This window comes from Apium graveolens, chromosome 2, assembly GCF_009905375.1.
Source record: "Apium graveolens cultivar Ventura chromosome 2, ASM990537v1, whole genome shotgun sequence".
Taxonomy (NCBI): Eukaryota; Viridiplantae; Streptophyta; class Magnoliopsida; order Apiales; family Apiaceae; genus Apium; species Apium graveolens.
The window spans coordinates 79,585,364-79,593,529 of NC_133648.1; positions in this window are offsets into that span (position 1 = coordinate 79,585,364).

Consider the following 8,166-nt stretch of genomic DNA (forward strand, 5'->3'; position numbering starts at 1 on the left):
GGATAAATATTTGATAAAATATTACTTTCTAAATTTTATAAATTCCTATAGATAATTATTGAAATTATAAAACCATAAAAATAATTTTAAAGATAATTTAGATATTTATGAAAATAAATATTCGGTAAAATCAGTTTAAAAGACAAAAACAAAACGATGCGACTCGGTAATTAATAATACAAATAATTGTTAGGAATATGTGTATCAGCTTGATGATAAGTTAAACAAAACACTTAAGTAGAAATCTAGTGATTGTTGTTATTCCCAGTGGACTAACAATGAGATATACAGAAGGGGGGTTGAATGTAAATCTCAAAACTTTTTCAAGTTTTGAGCAGTTTCTAAGGCTAAGTGTTTGAGTGATCAAATGTGTATGAATTGCTTGAAGCTGATGCAGACAGATATATATATTTAAACACAAATGTAATGAGCACAAAGAACTTATAAACTTTTCTGGTGGATTTGTTGTTCCACCAGAGATGTGTTATTTCAGAAAATCTGTGATTCAAAGAATTAAATCACAGCTGCTTCCTAGTACAAACTAGATGATTTTCTCTTTTGATATTTCTAAACAACTCAGGAAAATTCATTTCTAATTACTAGCTGCTACTTGGTTTATATATCACCAAGTTTACAAGTGAAGACAAACTGTAAAATATAATTGAAAAGATTCTTCACATGTTTCTTCTTCATTTCTCTATCCAATGCAATCTAGGATAATCTGTAAATCTTTGAATACTTCCTTGTTTGCATCAGAATGGAAATGCTGCATTTTCTTGATTCCTCCTAGAGGATTCCACATTCCAGTATGTCTCTGTCAACCCATGTGCCTCTGTCAGCTTATGAATTGTCACCATCAACTGCTAATGAACTAAGCATCCGTTGAAGCTTTCATCCGTTGATGCCTTATCCGTTGAGGCTTTATCCGTTGAAGCTTTATCCGTTGATGCATTATCAGTTGAAGTCTTTATCCGTTGAAGCACTTATCCGTTGATGGATATTATCCGTTGAAGCATTTATCCATTGATGGATATTATCCGTTGAAGCATTTATCCGTTGATGGATATTATCCGTGATGGATATTATCCGTTGAAGCATTAGTGACATCCGTTGAAGCTTTGTTTCTTATCCGTTGAAGGTCTTCAATATTCGTTGACACTTCTTCACTTATACAAAATTACAAGGCATGAAATATTTACAATTAGCCCTCCTATTTGTACATCCATTAGTTGTCAACATGACTGATTATTTCCTAACAACATCTAAGAATTACAGCTTGAAACCAGAGAGTGAAATATGCTACAATACTAAACTTATTGCTAAGTAAAGCTACTCCTTCAACGGATAGCCAAGATGGTCTTATCCGTTGAGGCTACAAACACTAGATTTCTACTTAAGTGTTTTGCTTAACTTATCATCAAACTAATACACATATTCCTAACAATCTCCCCCTATTTATGTCTACTATAACTGTAGGCATAAATTTGGGTTTAGTTTGATGATAACAAAACACTTAACAAATATATAAACTGTAACAAAGCAGAAATTCAAAAGTGCTACAAAAATGTATATGCTGAGATGGAATTGAAGAATTACATTGTTTCCAAGGGTGCTCCTTTAGCCTGAGCAAATTACTTTCTTTTCCTTTGATCCCTGGTTTTCTTTCCTAGCCTCCTGTCATTCTCCTCTATTTGAAGTTGAAGTTGTCTGTAGAATTCAGCTTCATCTTCTTCATTTATATCTAACTTAGATTGCATATCCTTGAGAGTTTCATTACTGGCAATCTTTAGCTGATCTTCAATTCTGAAAAATCTTCTGACTCCTTTGTTGTCTCTGAACTCCATCAACCAATGAGGTGATTTGTGAATTGTAATTCCTCTTTCTTGAATGAGTAAAGTTCTAGGCAAGGCATTGGGCTCCCTCCAAGTTTTCCTTATGTTGGCAATCTTGTTGAGAATCTCAGTCTTGGCAGTCCTGGTAAAGCCAGAATCCTTTTGTATGGCTGAGTAGACTCTAATCAAGGTAGAGTAGCCTTCATTCAGAATTCTGTGAAAAGGCCATGTTCTTTCCCCAGCTCCTTTGTATTTGAACACTAGTCTTTCTGGTAGCTGTCTGTAGGCAGCTATTCCCCTTACATTCTCCAGCTCATCCAGATAGAGTTCAATGTCTGAAAATTCTTTTATGTCACAGATGTGAACATAATCATCTTTAGAGGTTTGAGGTTTAGGCTTAGACTTCTGTGTGAATTTGATTGAGGCTTTAGAGGGTGTTGATTTGATTCTTCTTTTCTGCTTCTTTGATGGTGGAGAAGAGGTTACGAAGGTGGGCAATTTGATGGTGTCCCAATCAATTGGTTCCTCCTTGGGAATGATTGTTTCACCATGAATGTTCATGAAGGGGTCAGGTACAATTGGTTCAGGAATAGAGGGTAGTGGTTTGGATATTGATTGGGTTTCTTCAGTCTTATCTACCTTCTTTCTCTTTGCATTGACCTTCTTTCTTTTCCCTTTCTGCCATTCTTCCTTACTTCTTTCCTCCATCTCAGTATCAACCATGTCCCCCATAGCTTCATCTTCACCTTTGTCTTCAATTTCTTTCTGTTCTTCAGCCTGACTTGACTTTAACTGTTTTTCAAGCTTTGCTTGTGCTCTTTTGTCAGCCTTTAGCTGTTTGGCTTCTTTCTTCAACCTTTTGGTTTCTTCCCTCTTGGCTATTGAGAATTTGGGATGTCCTTGCATCACACATATGCTCTTTCCCTCTCTGAAGATAATAGCCATGTTTCTCCTTACAGCCTCATCCATGGTCTCTTTGAGATATGCAATACTTCTACCTAAAAGCTTGTCCTCATCAGCTTTTGGAAGAGGAAAATCCACCTCTTTTAGAGGATTCTTTGTAGAGTCCTTATTGGATCTGTTGTTGGGCTTGAGAACCATAGGTTGCAGATCTTTGGAAGAAGTTTCTCCATCCTTATGCCTCCCTACTGGCTTGAGTTCCATAATAATTGATTCCACTTTTGTGCTATGCTTCACAGATTGTGATTGAGAAGTTGTAGAACCAAATATTAGTTGCATCTTTTCATCAATCTTCTTCCTTTGCTCTTTGACTTGCAATTCAGCTGCTGCTATCTGGATTAGATCAATTCCATCTAGCTTTCCTCTGACTTGAATAGTTGGAGAAGTTGTGATGACAGGAACTAGCACTTGAGAAATCTAAACTGTTGTAGATGGCTCTCCTTCCCCTTCCCTTTTATTCTCCCCCTTTTTGTTATCATCAAGGGTAGGGGTCAAGCCTTGTGCTTGTGCCAGCTGCATGAGTAGATTTGTTTGAGTTTGTTGATTCTGAAGAATGGTGACCATAGAGTCTTCAATGATTTGAACCCTATCTTCCAATCTGGCCATCCTCTTGTCAGCATCAGATGCTTTCCTCAGTCTCCTCAACAAATCTTGCATAGTACCATAGGGTATAAGTGAATCCAATTTCTCAGCATTGTAGGATTTCAGATCAGCAATGTCCAGCTTGAGCTCATCCACACTTAAATTTTACTGGTAATGCTGTAACTGCAAGAGATGCAGAGATTCCAGATGAGCTTGAAGAATTGCCTTGGTACCAGCATCCTGAGTCTCCTGAAGGGCCTGCTGAATTGTCATGACTTGTCTGACCAAAGTGACACCAAACTCTCCTGATGTTGATGGTTTTGCCCATGCCCATGCAGGAAGATCAGGAACAGAACTTGGGCCTGCTACTCCCCCTAAGTTCATGCTCTCATTCAAAGAATTAGAGTCATCATCATTAGAATTTACTCCAAATTCTTCAGATGGCTCACCAGCTTGAGAAGGCAGCCTGTTGACAGCAGCTTTGTCTCTGAGAAGAGATTCTGAAGTGTGTACAATGTGTAGTGTCTGTTCTGCCTCCACATTGCCCTGTGCAGCCAATAATTGATAGGCTGAAACAGGGTGAGTAAAAATGTCAGCATCCAAGGAAATGTTATCAATGACAGCTTTGTAATGTTGCTGAAATTGTCTTTCCTTATCTGCATCATCCACTTTCATTAACTCACTAGCAATGGCTGGATCCACCCTTATAGCTTCTGTACCTGCCTTTCTCTCAATTTCTCTCTGTTCTTGCATCAGGGGCTCCCCCTGGCTCACACACACCCTCACACCCTCACCTTCACCTTCTAAGGTGGCACTCCTCTCACTCACTTTTGCCATGCTGGAAGAAATAGCATGCATTTGGTGACTCTCAACCTCTCCTTTTGCTTGGGAGCAACCCAGCCTCTCACTCAAAAGATCACTCCCTTCCCTCAAACCTAAAAGTGATTGTACAATTGCCATGTCCTCTACAGTTGGAATTGTTTCTGTTAAGTGTGTAGAGACCATCAACGGATAGGGAGTATCCGTTGTAGTAGAAACTGATGGTATGAACGGATAACTGCTGTTAAGCTTATCCGTTGAAGAACAACCACTTGTCAACGGATGAGAGATATCCGTTGAGGAAGGAAAAGATGTAGATATAGAAAGTGACATAATTGTTGAATCTGTGTGGATTGATTTTAAGTGAGGTAACACAGATTCTTCAACTACATCTGAAAGAATTGGCTGATGATCCAACAAATTATCTAAAAGATGATGATCATCAGGTTTTGAGTGGGGCTCCTCCCTGAGTTTTAATGAGGGAGAATCAGGAATTGATGTGAATATCATATCCACATCCAGAGAGGGTGTTGGAGAGTTTGATGAATGGTGTGTTTCTATATTGAGAGAATAGGGCTGTGATTCCACATTTGCTGGAATCACATCAAGCTGAATTTAAGAATGCACAGATACTGGTGGATGTATCTGTGCTGTGTGTGTCCCTTGTATGGAAACTAGGGCTTTGGCCTTCTTCTTCCTTGAAAAGGCTTTAAATGGTGAATGTGTGGCTTCAGTGTCCCTCCCTCTTTTGTTCTGTGTCCCTGGTTGGGGACTATTTTCAATAGTTACATCCTTTTGGGAGGATGCAACTAGGGATGTGTTGGACTCCTTTTGAACCACCACAATCTTTTTAGAGACTGTGGCTTGGCTGGTTTGGGTACCACTCACCTCTCCCACCTTATCCTGGGGGGCTTTTTGATGTTCACCCCTCCCCTCACCACTCACACCCTGTTCACTCCCTTCAGGGTTTATGGTAGTTGTTACAACTGTTGTCTTTTGAGAAACAACAGAGGTAGGTTTCTTTGACTTGACTTTGGAAACTTTAGATTTGGTGGCTTTGGTAGGAGCCTGTTTGGACAAAGACACAGGTTCCATAGCCACACTAGAAGGCAAAGAAACATTGGGGTTGGAAATAGTAGGAGTTATAGAAGTATTTACCTCACTTACCTGTGGTGCATTCATGATTGGCAAGTATACCAATAGCACCTGGCTGTTGAGGTTCATTCTCAAAAGGTCTGCAAGGACCCTTTTCTCTTGTGCCCAGCATTTGAGTTTATTATTCTCATTGGATATAACCAAACCTTCAGCAACATGGTTAGCCAATAACATAAAGAATCTAGCATAGTAGATGTTATGTGGTCTATTAGCTTTGTTACCTAATTTGGAACCTAATTCTAGCATAACACAGTTGCTAAAATTAAAGTACCTATCAGAAACTAGCATATAGAGCATATTAACAAGAGATGAAGTGATAGCATCAAAATTGCTAATCTTCTCAGAGAAAACCTTAATAAAGGCATCTCCAAGAAAACCCCATTCTTTCCTAAGGCCTTTCCTTCTAATACTACCTAAACTAGCAGAATCAAAAGCATAGCCTATGGAATCTAGCATAGCAGAGACACCTTTATCAGTGTGTGGTGTCATGGCATTATTCTCAGGCAACTTAAAGCAAGATTGTATATCATCACAATTAATGCAATAGTCCTTACCTTTGAGAGAGAAGGCAATAGTCATATCTGTGGAGTTGAACTCTGTAGTTGTCCAAATCTCCTCAATCACCTCACAGTAGATGGTTGGGGCTTCCAGCATTGCATAACTTAGTTTGCAGTTTTTGATGAAGTCCATCATCTTGTGATAATCAGAATGGGCTTCATTCTTTTCAACCAAGGCTATGAAATTATTCTTTTCATAAACAAATCCTGTTTGAGACATAATTTTGACTACTGGTGCCATTGTTGTGAGTAGAGGTTGCAGAGAAAAACTTGAGAATTTAGAGAGAAAGAGAATAAGAATTACAAGAAAGCGTAAAGTGAGAATAAGAGTTCAATTGGGCTTTTATACTTTCTTGAATTAAAATGTAAATAAAATGATTGAATGATAATTTTAAGTAAGTTACAGCCGTTCAAGAACAAATAAAACTGTAGAAATTCTGAAAACTACCTTAAATACAATTACATACAACACTGTATATCTGTATCAACGGTTGAGTAAAAGAATCAACGGCTGTGACTCACTTATAGTAACTGACGTGACACTTCAACGGAGAAGGGAAATAGTTATCCGTTGATGAACAACACCATTTTATCCGTTGAAGGATAAAATTACCAGAAATGTATTTGTCTTTCAACGGATAATGAACATCCGTTGATAGAACAATTTTGGCTTTCAACGGATAGAGAATATCCATTGATAGGATAAGTCTTAATTAAAGCCAACTTTGTTCTTGCAGCAAATTTCATTTCAGGCTTCAAGACAGATTATATAGATGACATAGATTATGAACAATTAAGCATACCTAACTCACTTACTAATCTTGTGAATGTTGATTCATCAAGTGGCTTGGTAAATATGTCTGCAATCTGCTTTTCACTTGGAACAAAATGAAGTTCCACTGTACCTTTCATCACATGTTCCCTAATAAAGTGGTACTTGATATCAATGTGCTTGGTTCTTGAGTGCTGCACTGGATTTTCAGTAATGGCAATGGCACTTGTGTTGTCACAGAATATTGGAATTTTGTCAACAGTCAGACCATAGTCAAATAGTTGATTCCTCATCCATAGTATATGTGCACAGCAACTACCAGCAGCAATGTACTCAGCTTCAGCTGTTGATGTGGAAACAGAATTCTGCTTCTTGCTGAACCATGACACAAGCTTGTTCCCTAGAAATTGACAGGTACCAGTTGTGCTTTTCCTATCTATTTTGCAGCCTGCATAATCTGCATCAGAGTAGCCAATTAGATCAAAACCAGACTCTCTAGGGTACCAAATTCCTAGATTTGGAGTCCCTTTTAGAAATCTGAAAATTCTTTTAATAGCCACTAAGTGAGATTCTTTAGGGTCAGCTTGAAATCTAGCACAGAGACATGTAGAAAACATTATATCAGGTCTACTAGCAGTTAAATATAAAAGTGAGCCAACCATGCCTCTATAACTTGAAATATCCACAGACTTTTCAGCCTTGTTTAATTCAAGCTTGGTGGCAGTGGCCATGGGAGTTTTTGCAGTTGAACAATCCATTAAGTCAAACTTCTTTAAAAGATCATAAATATATTTAGTTTGACTAATGAAAATTCCACCACTAACTTGTTTAACTTGTAAACCAAGAAAGTAAGTTAGCTCTCCCATCATGCTCATTTCATATTTACTTTGCATTAATTTAGCAAACTTTTTATAAAGCTTATCATCTGTAGATCCAAATATAATATCATCTACATAAATTTGTACAAGTATCTTAGAGCCATTAACATTTCTAAAGAAGAGAGTTTTGTCAACAGTACCTCTTGTGAAGTGATTATCTAGAAGGAACTTTGACAAAGTCTCATACCAGGCTCTAGGTGCTTGCTTTAGTCCATAGAGTGCTTTCAACAGATAATACACATGGTCTGGAAAATTTGGATCTTCAAAACCTGGAGGTTGGCTTACATAAACTTCTTCCTCCAATTCCCCATTTAGAAATGCACTCTTGACATCCATCTGATAGACTTTGAAATTGGCATTAGCTGCATACGCTAGAAAGATTCTGATGGCTTCAAGTCTGGCAACTGGAGCAAATGTTTCATCAAAATCTATTCCCTCTTGTTGAGAATAGCCTTTAGCAACCAATCTGGCTTTATTCCTTATGACAATGCCATTTTTATCCATCTTGTTTCTGAATACCCATTTTGTGTCAATAGAACTCTTGTTCTTTGGCTTGGGTACCAGCTTCCATACTTTGTTCCTCTCAAATTGGTTTAGCTCCTCTTGCATTG